Source organism: Bos indicus, chromosome X (genome assembly GCF_029378745.1).
Source record: "Bos indicus isolate NIAB-ARS_2022 breed Sahiwal x Tharparkar chromosome X, NIAB-ARS_B.indTharparkar_mat_pri_1.0, whole genome shotgun sequence".
Lineage (NCBI taxonomy): Eukaryota > Metazoa > Chordata > Mammalia > Artiodactyla > Bovidae > Bos > Bos indicus.
In genome coordinates, this window is record NC_091789.1 from 87705610 (window position 1) to 87720181 (window position 14572).

The following is a 14572-nucleotide window of genomic DNA, read 5'->3' on the forward strand; positions in this document are numbered from 1 at the left end:
CCATGGACTGCAGCCCACCAGGCTCCTCTGTCCATGGGATTTTCCAGGCACGGATACTGGAGTGGTTTGCCATTTCCTTCTCTAGGGGATATTCCTGATCCAGGGATCGAACCTGGGTCTCCTGCACTGCAGGCAGATTCTTTCCTGAACAGAAACTCCAATTTGCCTTTGTCTTTCATTGCCTGCAATGTGGGAGACTTGGGTTCAATCCCTGGGTTGGACAGATCCCCTGGAGAAGGAACGGTTACCCATTCCAGTATTCTGGCCTGCAGAATTCCATGGACAAAGAAGCCTGGCAGGCTACAGTCCATGGAGTTGCAAAGAGTCCAACATGACTGAGTGACTTTCACTCTCAATTTTCACTTTTTCATCGCCCTGGACTCTGGGCTCATGAACAGTAGTGCTGACCCCTGGTAGCAAGGCTGGGCAATGGGTAGAGAGGCTAGTGTTCTAAATTCCTGGAATTCACTAGCAGTGAGCTGCTCAGCTTACAGATAGTGGTGAATCTGTACACTATTCAGAAAGTCAGGCAGTCAGCTCTTTTTTGAGCATCAGCCACCACATGTTTACCCAAGATAAGAAAGGCACAATCCTGCCCTCAAACAGCTTGTAATCTAGTTTCAGGAACAAAACAGACATTTCTATTGGAAGGGAAGGAGCCCTTAGACTGAGAGGAAGTAGACATACTTTATAGTCCCAAGAAGCTGAGTAATCTTGGGTAAATCTCTGCATCACTCCATGCCTTGGTTTGCCCTTCTGAAAATCTGGATGACAATCTTGCTAGGGTTATTATTTTTAAGATTAAATGATAGGATGGATGTGAAAGTATTGGAGATCTGTAAATTGAAGGGGGTATTTATCCTGGTCTGAACAGCTAAGCTGGATGTGGCCAAAGTTAACTTAGACAAGGAGAGTGTTGTGCTCTTCAACTCATTTACACTTTCTTAAGAAAATAAAAATGGAACTCTTTATGAATGAAGCTTGGCTTTCACAGCGACCTCTACTAAGTTAAATACTTACATCAAATGCACAACTTACACATGATTTTTAAATACACAAACAGATACAATTCCATACTTTTCTCACTGGTTTTCAACTGTTCTTAATCATTAAGATTAAACAAGTAATGAATATGAAATGTTCTCTGTAAATTGGAAAAACGCAATGGAAATGTGTTATTATTACCAAATGTAGGCTCTGTTATATTTCCTTCTGCTGCTGCTGCTAAGTCGCTTCAGTCGTGTCCGACTCTGTGTGACCCCACAGATGGCAGCCCACCAGGCTCCACCGTCCCTGGGATTCTCCAGGCAAGAACACTGGAGTGGGTTGCCATTTCCTTCTCCAATATTTCCTTCTAGAATCCTCTAATTTTAAATTAGGCATTCCAGTAGGGCCTAATTTATCTGGCAGCTCAGGTCATTTGGGCATCAAATGTGAGCACATCTTATAATGTTGGGATGGTATGGGTTCCTTGGATCCAGCTGAGGTCCACAGAGCTGACCAAGCTGCAGTAGATTTGGCCATTATGGGGAGGGGGACTGACTCCTTTCCCACAGACAGAAGCCCTCAGGAGGAGATGGATTTTGATCTGGTAGCATAAAGGATGTTAAGACCTTGGCATTTGGAGTATAAACACCAGAGACTATAGGGGTAAAGACAGGACCAGCAGGCTTTAGAGACACCACACAGCCTCCTGTGTCCATGTCTGTGGGCACACTTTTCTCTTTTGGGAAAAGGATGGGGCAGAAGTAGAAAGAGAGAGGTGAAATCTCAGGAGCGCCAAGGGTTCAGGAACTCTTCATTTCCTGCTCTGTTCTCTCTGTTTGCAACTTCCTCACTTCTGAGAAATTCTCCATTTTTTAAAAAATGAAATCTGCTTAATGAAATATTAGACGATTCTAGAGGGAAATGTAAGGGAGTCTATATTTGATAGCAATAACACATTTCTGTCGTATTTTCCAATTTACAAAGAACATTTCACACGTATTACTTAATCTTCACAATCAAGAATATCTGAAGGCAGTTCTATTTCCAGTTTTTTAAGGAATCTCCACACTGTTCTCCATAGTGGCTGTACTAGTTTGCATTCCCACCAACAGTTTGTAGACTGTTGTAGACTTTTTGATAGCAGCCATTCTGACCGGCATGAGATGGTACCACATTGTGGTTTTGATTTGCATTTCTCTGATAATGAGTAATGTTGAGCATCTTTTCATGTGTTTGTTAGCCATCTGTATGTCTTCTTTGCAGAAATGTCTGTTTAGTTCTTTGGCCCATTTTTTGATTGGGGTCGCTTATTTTTCTAGAACTGAGCTTCAAGAGTTGCTTGTATGTTTTTGAGATTAATTCTTTGTCAGTTGCTTCGTTTTCTATTATTTTCTCCCATTCTGAAGGCTGTCTTTTCACCTTGCTTATAGTTTCCTTCGCTATGTAAAAGCTTTTAAGTTTAATTAGGTCCCATTTGTTTATTTTTGTTTTCATTTCCATAACTCTGGGAGGTGGGTCATAGAGAATCCTGCTACAATTTACGTCAGAGTGTTTTGCCTATGTTTTCCTCTAGGAGTTTTATAGTTTCTGGTCTTACATTTAGATTTTTAATCCATTTTGAGTTTATTTTTGTGTATGGTGTTAGAAAGTGTTCTAGTTTCATTCTTTTACAAGTGGTTGACCAGTTTTCCCAGCACCACTTGTTAAAGAGAATGTCTTTTCTCCATAGTGTATTTTTGCCTCCTTTGTCAAAGATAAGGTGTCCATAGGTGTGTGGATTTATCTCTGGGCTTTCTACTTTGTTCCATTGATCTGTATTTCTGTCTTTGTGCCAGTACCATACTCTCTTGATGACTGTTGCTTTGTAGTATAGCCTGAAGTCAGGCAGGTTGATTCCTCCAGTTCCATTCTTCCTTCTCAAGATTGCTTTGGCTATTCGAGGTTTTTGTATTTCCATGCAAATTGTGAAATTATTTGTTCTAATTCTCTGAAAAATATCTTTGGTAGCTTGATAGGGATTGCATTGAATCTATAGATTGCTCTGGGTAGTATACTCATTTTCAGTATATTCTTCCAATCCATGAACATGGTGTATTTCTCCATCTACTTGTGTTCTCTTTGATTTCTTTCATCAGTGTTTTATAGTTTTCTATATATAGGTCTTTTGTTTCTTTAGGTAGATATATTCCTAAGTATTTTATTCTTTTCATTGCAATGGTGAATGGAATTCTTTCCTTAATTTCTCTTTCTGTTTTCTCATTGTTATTGTATAGGAATGCAAGGGATTTCTCTGTGTTAATTTTATATCCTGTAACTTTACTATATTCATTGATTAGCTCATAATTTTTCTGGTGGAATCTTTAGGGTTTTCTTTGTAGAGGATCATGTCATCTGCAAACAGTGAGAGTTTTACTTCTTCTTTTCCAATTTGGATTCCTTTTATTTCTTTTTTTGCTCTGATTGCTGTGGCAAAAACTTCAAAAACTATGTTGAATTGTAGTGGTGAGAGTAGGCATCCTTGTCTTGTTCTTGACTTTAGGGGAAATGCTTTCAATTTTTCACCATTGAGGATAATGTTTGCTGTGGGTTTATCATATATGGCTTATATTATGTTGAGGTATATTCCTCTACGCATGCTTTCTGGAGGGTTTTTTTTTTAAATCATAAATGGATGCTGAATTTTGTCAAAGGCTTGTTCTGCATCTATTGAGATAATCATATGGTTTTTATCTTTCAATTTGTTAATGTGGTGTATCACATTGATTTGTGAATACTGAAGAATCCTTGCATCCCCAGGATCAATCCCACATGGTCATGATGTATGATCTTTTTAATATGTTGTTGGATTTTGTTTGCTAGAATTTTGTTAAGGATTTTGCATCTATGTCCCACTGCTGGGCATACACAACAAGGAAACCAGAATTGAAAGAGACATGTGTACCCCATCACAGCACTGTTTATAATAGCCAGGACATGGAAGCAACCTAGATGTCCATCAGCAGATGAATGGATAAGAAAGCTGTGGTACATATACACAATGGAGTGTTACTCAGCCATTTAAAAGAATACATTTGAATCAGTTCTAATGAGGTGGATGAAACTGGAGCCTATTATACACAGTGAAGTAAGCCAGAAAGAAAAGCACCAATACAGTATACTAACGCATATATACGGAATTTAGAAAGATGGTAATGATGGCCCTATATGCAAGACAGCAAAAGAGACACAGATGTAAAGAACAGACTTTTGGATTCTGTGGGAGAAGGTGAGGGTGGGATGATTTGTGAGAATAGCATTGAAACATGTATATTATTATATGTGAAATAGATCACCAGTCCAGGTTCGATGCATGAGACAGGGTGCTGGGGGCTGGTGCACTGGGATGACTCTGAGGGATGGGATGGGGAGGGAAGTGGGAGGAGGGTTCAAGATGGGGAACACATATACACCCATGGCTGATTCATGTGAATGTATGGCAAAAACCACCACAATATTATAAAGTAATTAGCCTCCAATTAAAATGTTTAAAAAAAGAATATCTGAAGGCCAGTGAGAAAATACAGGGGCTTCTCAGGTGGCCTTAGTGGTAAAGAACCTGCCTGCCAATTCAGGAGACATAAAAGATGTGGGCTCAATTCCTGGGTTGGGAAGATCCCCTGGAGAAGGAAATGGCAACCCACTCCAGTATTCTTGCCTGGAGAATCCCATGGACAGAGGAGCTTGGCGGGCTGGAATCCATGGGGTTGCAAAGAGTCGGACATGACTGAAATGACTGAGCACCAGTGAGAAAATAGAATTGTATCTATTTGTGCCTTTAAAAATTGTGTGTGCTTTGCATTCTTAGACACCCAATACTACCACTGCCTCCCAAAACATACTTTCTGACCATAGTTTATCAATCAAGGGATGCATCTAGGGATGGTTAGCTGACTTAAGCCTGGGAGATCTAATTCACTTCATGTCAAATAGATGGGGAAAAAATGGAAACAGTGACAGACTTTATTTTCTTGGGCTCCAAAATTACTGCAGATGGTGACTGCAGCTATGAAATTAAAAGATGCTTGCTCCTTGGAAGGAAAGCTATGACAAACTTAGACAGCTTATTGAAAGCAAAGACATTACTTTGCCGACAAAGGTCCATATAGTAAAACCTATGGTTTTTCCAGTAGTCATGTATGGATGTGAGAGTTGGACAATAAAGAAGGCTGAGTGCTGAAGAATTGATGTTTTTGAACTGTGGTGTTGGAGAAGACTCCTGAGAGACCCTTGGACTGCAAGGAGATCAAACCAGTCAATCCTAAAGGAAATCAATCCTGAGTGTTCATTGGAAGGACTGATGCTGAAGCTGAAGCTCCAATACTTCGGCCACCTGATGTGAAGGAGCCAACTCATTAGAAAAGACCCTGATGCTGGGAAAGACTGAAGGCAGGAGGAGAAGAGGAAGACAGAGGACAAGCTGGTTGGATGGCATCACCAACTCAATGCACATGAGTTTGAACAAGCTCCGGGAGATGGTGAAGGACAGGGAAACCTGTCATGCTGTAGTCCATGGAGTTGCAAAGAGTTGGACATGACTGAGGGGCTGACAACAACAACAAATCTAATTCTACCCTTTAACTTTACTATCTGGAGGGATTTACTCACTCTCAGGTTATGTGAGGCACAGAGGCCATGTTATCATGGGAAGCGGGCCAGTTTTCTGCAGGAGAGGCTGAAGATGGCTTGCAGAGAGAAACTGATAGTGAGATACAGCTAGATTCAGGTCCTGGCAGTGTTCAAGGGCTCAGATACAATGGTTCCTGAGGTGCTGCTATATTCCTGTCTCTTGAGTTTCATTTTTCAATCATACATTACACTACTTTTGCCTAAGCTACTTTGAACTGAATTGGTCAATTTCTAACAAAATTCTCTATCCTTGGTTTTGCATCCTCAAATCTTTTATAGGCAGTACTGTCAAATAGAGAAACAGAGGCAACTCATTTTTTGGTCATTTTCTTATTTGACATCTTCACTACATTTGACTATTGATTATTTCCCCTCTCTTAAAACACTTCTCTTATGTTGAAGACTCTTCATTCTCCTTAATCTCCTCTTCTGTTTCTGATTCTGCCCTTCCCCATCTCCTTCAGGGAGACATATTTCTCTGCCTCACCACTGCTTTTCTCTAAAATTATATCCTAGGCTCACTCTACTCTCCCTAGATGACTTCACTCATTTTCAAGATTTTAACCACATTTTATGTGCTGATGACTCCCAACCTTTGTTTTCAGGCCAGATCTTTCCTTCAGCTCCAGACCTATGCATCCAGTTGTCTATTCAACACCTTTTGCTGAATGTGTCACAGGCACCTCAAATGCAACACATCCAACATTGAACTCCTCATTTGGTACTTTGGTTTATTCTTCACCTTAATGAACAGCACCCACACATTCAGTAACCAAAACCAAAAACCTGAGAATCCTCCAGGCTTCTTCTAATTTTCATTCACCATGTTCCACAGTTCCATCAGTCCCACCTGCTCTCTCAGTTTGTCAGTTATTTTCCTTTACTTAGTGTTAATGGTAAGGGAGTTATTTGTAGCAAATTAGAATTAGAAATGGCTCCCCAAATGCCCTTCTCACTGACTAAGTTGTAATGCTTTGTAATTATCTATCTGAGTTATTATAATGACCAGTCTAGCAAACATACCACACACACACCTAATTCTAGAATCTTCTCATCCTCTCAATCCCTACCATCCTTGGGCTGGATCAGGCATCAGTTTCTGCCTAGGGTAGGTGGAAGGGTTCAAAGTGCTCTGTGGAAGCATATCAGGCCACCATGAGAGGAGAGGGAAAGTGTCAGAAGCTAGGGCTCTAGACCCTACCCCTTCCTCAACAGTGCTTGTAGATGCGTTGATTCCTTGATTTATATACTGGAATACAGGATAATTTCATTGGAATAGACACTGTCTAACCCCTTTCACATATCTTCTGTCACTTGATCTTTACAACATCCCACAAGGCAGAAAATATGCATGTTTTGACAAGTAAATTAAGGCTCAGAAAGGTTATGTGACTTGCTTAAAATCACAACAGCTGAAAAGTAGCGGAGCCCAAATTTGAACCCATGTCTGCCTCTCAATTCTGCCTTCCCCCGACCATGCCATAATTCTTCCTCCCTTCTTTGCCTGGACATGCACATACCTGATTCTTCTAAGGTACTAGTTCAGTTTCAAGGACAGGGCATTCACATAATGCCTAGACAGGGAGCTGGAGAAGGGAACAGGCAGGGCAGAAATGTCTCCTTATATCACATACCAAATGGAAGACTGGAAGAGACCTCCTATTTTGTAAGAAAGAGACATACTCCTGAGAGGAAAAAGACAGGCTGAGCATGGGCCATAGACCCAGAAAGGACTCAAACTCTTTTAATGAGTCTCACCAGTGGTTTTACATCTACAGAACATTGAAGACTGGACTGATTTTGAGAGAACTGAAATTGCTTTATTCTGTGATCCTAAATTTTATGCATGCTAAGTCACTCAGTGGTGTCCGACTCTGTGACCCTATGGACCTTAGCCCGCCAGGCTCCTCTGTTCATAGGATTTTCTAGGCAAGAATACTGGAATGGGTTGCCATTTCCTAGTCCAGGGGATCTTCCTGAAACTGCATCTCTTGTGTCTCCTGCATTGGCAGGATTCTTTACCACTAGTGCCACTGGGAAGGTGCTCTAAATTTTATATTCATTATCATTACTTAAAGTATACCTACATAAATATTTTATGACCAGAAAAAAATTTTTTAATTTAGTTCAATACCCTTTCCTGTCACTCCCATTTTATAAACAAGAAAATAGTGGCCCAGAGAGAACTGACCGGGCTGACAAAGTGGGTTAATGACAGAGCTAGGGCTTAAATCCAGGTCACCTTATGGATTCAAGACATGCCTCACTCTATAATTCCATTCTGATATCCTAAACATTCATTTTACATAACAAAAGAGGAGACCCCATCTATACCATAAGAAACAACTTTAAAAGTAGTCTTGCTCATTGCTCAGCATTAATTGGAAGAGAACATTGCTGAAAAGTTCTTGGTAAGAGGAGAGAAAGAAAAAGAAACACACTTCACAGAGCCTTTCACTTTCCAACCCTTTGGAATTTTAAATCCATTTGAGCATGCCTCATTTTTATCATCATCTGGAATTTTCCAAAAGGGCATTTCACATTGCAGTCAATTATATCACATTTAATGCCACCTTGTATAACAATCAGATCATTCCATTTTGCCTACCTGTGGAGAAATGCTGACTCTTGGAGAACTTGTAGCCTTCTTCCTTGATTTGTTTTTCATTCCTCCTTTTCTATCCTGCTTTCCTTCCCAGCGTGTAAGAGGCAGACCCAGAGTTGATCAAAGGAAAAGAGAAGGAAGGAGGAGGTATATAGATCCACAGACTCAACCTGGAACTTTCTTATAGACCCAAGCCCCCTAATCTACATCATAGGCTAACAGTTTGCAGATGGAGGAAGCAGCAGGGGCTCACAGGCAGCCGCACAGTGTCAATCTCCCTCTAGTTCTGGAATCAAGTTCATATGGCCTTGGAAGTAATATCAGAGCTCTGCCACTCACATTCACCTCTCTGAGCTTCCATTTCATCATGTATAAAATACGAGTAAAAATGTGCACGGAGTTTCCATGTTGAGAAATGGTAATAGCATATGTGAAAAACTATGTGGTGAACAGTATAAAGAAGTCACACTTCTGTAAGATGTGCCACATCTCTTGGTGTATATGTGTGTCTGCTCGCAGGGAAGAGAGATGGAACTGGCACGAGATTCAGTGAATCTCTTAGCCCTGTTCCAGGCTGACATAGATATGGAGCAGTACCCTGAAGCCTTAACTTACTGGGGTCGCTGCTGCCCCTAGGGGATCACTCCTAGTCCTCTGAACCAGCTCACCAGGGGTTTACACTTATATCTGGAGGGATGAAGGAGGGAAGGAGAGTCTAGTTATGAATCCCAGGACCCATTCTGAAACAAACACACACTGAAAAAATGGAGAGGGACATTCAATTGGCTAGGTTGAGGGCAAATGTGTGAGTTCTTTTATATCTCTCTGCAGGCTTCTTGTTTCAGGAATTCCCTACCACCCTTCTCCAATCCCCTAGTTAGGCAGGAAGGAAACAGCACAGGAGATAAGTATATAGAACAAAGTAGATATGATATAAATATTATCAACATGTCAATGTAAAAGTTAAAGTACACAGGGCAAAGTTTGGAAGGAAATCTGAAGTAAAAGGTAAGGGAGGGTCTTCTTTATCATCCATCCATCTCTATAAGAAAATTTATTTTCAGTAACACATATGATAATAATGGCCAGAAAGGAGACAGAGTGAAACTTTTGCTTAACTTTTATTAATAATGATATCACTGTTTATTTCAAATACACAGTATGAATTGAGGAATAAACCATAGGAGTTGGAAACACAAACTTCACCTGAAGTGAGCTCAAGCAGTCCTGGATGGTTCTGAACCATTACAAACTTACTTTTGAAGAAATGCATGTTGCTGAACCTGCATGTTGTTGAGGGCTGTCTATGTAAATGGGAACTCCCAAAATTAACTTCCATGTACAACAAAATGTTTATTAAAGGTTAGGTAACAAAATCATGCTAATATGAAAGGTTGTAAAGCAATAAATTTCTTACATCATTGTTTCTTTGTAAATTTTGTTCACTGAAGAGTCAAGTAGTGTACTATAACACATTTTTGTTCTTTATATAACTTTTTGTTTTGTCCTGGTGCTTGCAATTGACTTTATCTTTCCCTCACTTTTAAAAAACTTATTTTCATCATATTCTCAATAATTTTATTCAAACTCTATCATATTAGGTATTCTAGCCAGTTCCTTTTTGTTCAGAGGTCTCCCCAGCAGAGGTTGTCCTCCTGTTTCTATCTGGGTTGTTTTGTTAGGACAAATGCACATTTCTTATCATCTTGGAACTTCAAGGGTTTCCTGGGTATGATCTACTATTTACACTTTCTTGGTATATTCCTACATTTGGTGGAACACATCCTCAAGGGAGTTTCCAATAAAAAGGTGGGTGGAAGTTCAATTTTATGAGTTCTTATGAGTGTGAATTTTAATTCCTGGGTCAGGAAGATCCACTGGAGAAGGGATAGGCTCCCTACTCTAGTATTTTTGGGCTTCCCTTGTAGCTTAGCTGGTAAAGAATCTGACTGCACTGGGTTGGGAAGATCCCCTGAAGAAGGGAAAGGCTACCCAGTCCAGTATTCTGGCCTGGCGAATGCCATGGACTGTATAGTCCATGTGATCGCAAAGAGTCAGACATGGCTGAGTGACTTTCACTTTATGAGTTTGAAGATCTTTTAAAAATTCTATCATCATACTTAATTTGCAGTTTTGTTAGGTGTAGAATTATTGGCTTAAAACATTGTGTCATAATTATTTCATGATATTGCTTAATTATCTTCTAAAATGCAAAGCTTTTTGATAAGAAGCTCAAGGTTAGTCTGATTCTTATTTCTTTGTATGTGACCCGATTTTAACTGCCTGAAAGCTTTTAGGATCTCCTTTTTCTCCTTAGTATTCTGAAGTGCTATCATACTGTTATTAGTCATCACAGGATGATATTAGGCTCCTTTTCATTCCTTGGGATAATATTCATTATGCCCTTTCAATTTAGACATTCATGTTTCTTGTTAATGGTAAAATCTTTTGGATTAATTCTCTGATGATTTTCTGCCTCTATACTTTCTTTTTTTCTTTCTTTATGTTATCCCTAGTACTGGGACAATGAATCTCCTGGATTGATTCTCTTATATCTCTTATCATTTTTCTCCTATATTTTCTTTACTTTTGTCTTTTTGTTTTCTTTTCTGGAAGATTTTCTTGATTTATCCACCAATTCCTCCATCAATTTAAAAGAATTTAAGAATAGATATATTTTTTAATTCCAGTTCTCTTTTGTTCTCTGATTTTTTTCCTTATCAACTTGCTTTTGTTTTCTAAATCCAGTCTTCTTGAGACAAATTAGACTTAATGCACTTCTATCCCCTGAATTTTTACTCTTTCTTCCAAATTAATCTCTTCTTTTATTTATCTGTTCTCTATATTTAGCATTAGAAACAATCATATATCTGGAGATCCTTGACTTTCAATTCATATTTTATTATGAGGCATTAAAATCTGGTTAGGAACAAATAGAATCAACAAAGAAGAAGGGCAGCAAAAAATGAAATACAAACAGAAACAAATAAGCCTAACTATATTTCAAATGAATAGCATAACCTCACTGAAAAGGAAAATAAAGTGCCTTTTAAACACAGCATTTGACCATATAGCCTCAAGCTAAAGATAAAAACATATATATAAACAAATATTAAGCTCTAGTTAGTTGGGTTTTTTAAAAATAGAGGTATGATTTATCATTTCCAAAACTAATATGTGTTCAAGGATTGCGTAAGAAGTAAATATTTTGTAGAAATAGGAACCATGACTTTCACTTTTTAAAAAGGGAGTTGTAAAGTGAAAGTCTTTCAGTCGTGTCCAACTCTTTGCTACCCCATAGACTATATAGTCCATGAAATTCTCCAGGCCAGAATACTGGAGTGGGTAGCCTTTCCCTTCTTCAGGGGATCTTCCCAACCCAGGGATCGAAACCAGGTATCCCACACTTCAGGCAGATTCTTTACCAGCTGAGCCACAAGGGAGGCCCAAGAATATTGGTGTGGGTTCAGTTCAGTCACTCAGTCATGTCTGACTCTTTGCGACCCCATGAATCGCAGCACGCCAGGCCTTCCTGTCCATCACCAACTCCCGGAGTTCACTCAGACTCACATCCATCGAGTCAGTGATGCCATGCAGCCATCTCATCCTCTGTCATCCCCTTCTCCTCCTGCCCCCAATCCCTCCCAGCATCAGAGTCTTTTCAAATGAGTCAATTCTTCACATCAGGTGGCCAAAGTACTGGAGTTTCAGCTTTAGCATCATTCCTTCCAAAGAAATCCCAGGGCTGATCTCCTTCAGAATGGACTGGTTGGATCTCCTTGCAGTCCAAGGGATTCTCAAGAGTCTTCTCCAACACCACAGTTCAAAAGCATCAATTCTTCAGCGCTTAGCCTTCTTCACAGTCCAACTCTCACATCCATACATGACCCAGGGGATCTTCCTGACCCAGGAATCAAACCGGGGTCTCCTGCATTGCAGGTGGATTATTTACCAACTGAGCTATCAGGGAAGTTACTAATAGGGAAAAATGGTTAGAATGAACCATGTTGTATTGGGTTGGAATTGGAATATCAGCATGGCTTTTAATATATGTTTATATCTGCATTTATTCTAGCTCATCCTTTGAGAGCTCCATCTGTATTGTTTTCTTGCCATTGCTCATTACAAATGAAGAAAGAGCTAGTTTCAGACTAAAGCTAAGAAAATACAAGATGAGCCTGGAAATCTTGGTTTTCTAAAAAACATGCTCAAAGAATGTTGGGGACATGTCAAAAGGACACAGGAGCCAGTTTGAAGGGACTGAACCAGTCAAATCTGGTACAATTTGAGTATCAAAACAAATAATGTAAGAGACTATAACTCACAGAATAAATAAGAATCCCTGAGTCCATGCAGGTACACATAAATGAATAAATGCATAATGGAGAGAGAAAACACCTCCTTATAGTGGAATGCCAACTAATAAATGTAGAACAAATGCTGGAATTAGGAAATTACCATTTCTCAACCACCATAGAAATGATTGTTTCAGACAAGAATTATCCATGGATGCTAAAACTTGTGAGTAAAAGTTTGATGAGAACTAGAATAGTTACACAGCCTCAGAGTATATCCCTACAAGCCAGGTATTAATTACAAAGAAAATGTAGTAATGTTGTAGTGGATTGACTTGGCAAACAGGTGATTAAATCAGATGGTTAAAGTGAACTTAATCACGTGATTAAAGTGAACATTACCCGTAATGGGACAAATGGACATCACATATCTGATGATATGATGCACTAAGAAAGATAAAACATCACCTTTGTGAAGTGAAGTCACTCAGTCGTGTCCGACTCTTTGCGACGCCATGGACTGTAGCTCACCAGGCTCCTCCATCCGTGGAATTTTCTAGGCAAGAGTACTGGAGTGGGTTGCCATTTCCTTCTCCAGGGGATCTTCCCAACCCAGGGATCGAACCCGGGTCTCCCACACCGCAGGCAGACCCTTTACCGTCTAAGCCACCAACCTTCGTAGTATGCTTAATAAAAATGCATAACCTAAATCTAATCCTGAGAGGACATCAGATAAACTCAAAGTGAGGAACATTGGTTCTATAAAATAAATGGCCTATACTGTCCTAAAATGCCAAGATCATGTCAAGAAAGAGAAAGACAGGAAGCATCTAGGTTAAAAGAAACCAGATTGAATTCTGAACTAGAAACAGAATTTATTTTGATTTTGCTATAAATATATTAGTCGATTGGTGAAATCTAAATAACGTTGATATTAGGTAACAGTTAAGTGTTAGTTGCTCAGTCATGTCTGACTCTTTGTGACCCCATGGACTGTAGCCCACCAGTCTCCTCTGTCCATGGAACAAAAAGAAGCCTGCCAGTCAATAAGCCCTCACCAGCTCCCAACTAGATTTCTCTGTCCATGGAATTCTCCAGCAAGAATATTGGAGTGGGTTGCCATTCCCTTCTCCAGGGGATCTTCCTGACATAGGGATTAAACCCTCATCTCTTGCATTGCAGGCAGATTCTTTACTATCTGAATATTAATTTTGTGATTTTGATATTTATATTGTGGTTATGTAAGAGAATGTCTTCATTATTAGGAAATTGACAGTGGTGTATTTAAGAGTAAAGGGGCATCATGCCTGCAACTTCCTCCCAAATGGTTTTAAAATAATATATATATATATATATATATATATATATATATATATATATAATGATATAGATAGGTACAGATAAGTAAATTGAATTAGACAAAGAAAATATGGTGAATGTTAATACTTTTGGAAATGTAGGTGAAGGGTATACAGGAGTTCTTTTAATATTTTTGCAACTTTTCTGTATTTATAAAGTAATTTATTTTTTTTTATTTTATTTTTAAACTTTACATAATTGTATTAGTTTTGCCAAATATCAAAATGAATCCGCCACAGGTATACATGTGTTCCCCATCCTGAACCCTCCTCCCTCCTCCCTCCCCATACCATCCCTCTGGGTCGTCCCAGTGCACTAGCCCCAAGCATCTAGTATCGTGCATTGAACCTGGACTGGCAACTCGTTTCATAGAATGGCATTGAAACATGTATAAAGTAATTTAAAAACAAACATTTAGAAAATCTGGTTGGGAACTGGTGAGGGCTTATTGACTGGCAGACTTCTTTTCAGGATGACTGGGTGGTAAACTGGATGATATACTAGGACACTCCAAAACATCAGAAAACAGGGGTATTTTCTCCAGAGTTTGTCATTTTTGTTCAAGAAAAATCCTTCAATTTTTTGGTCAAAGGATAGACAACTGACTGTGGAGAATGAGAGTGAAGAAGTTGTTAGAAGGTGATAGGGTGGTTGGGTTCAA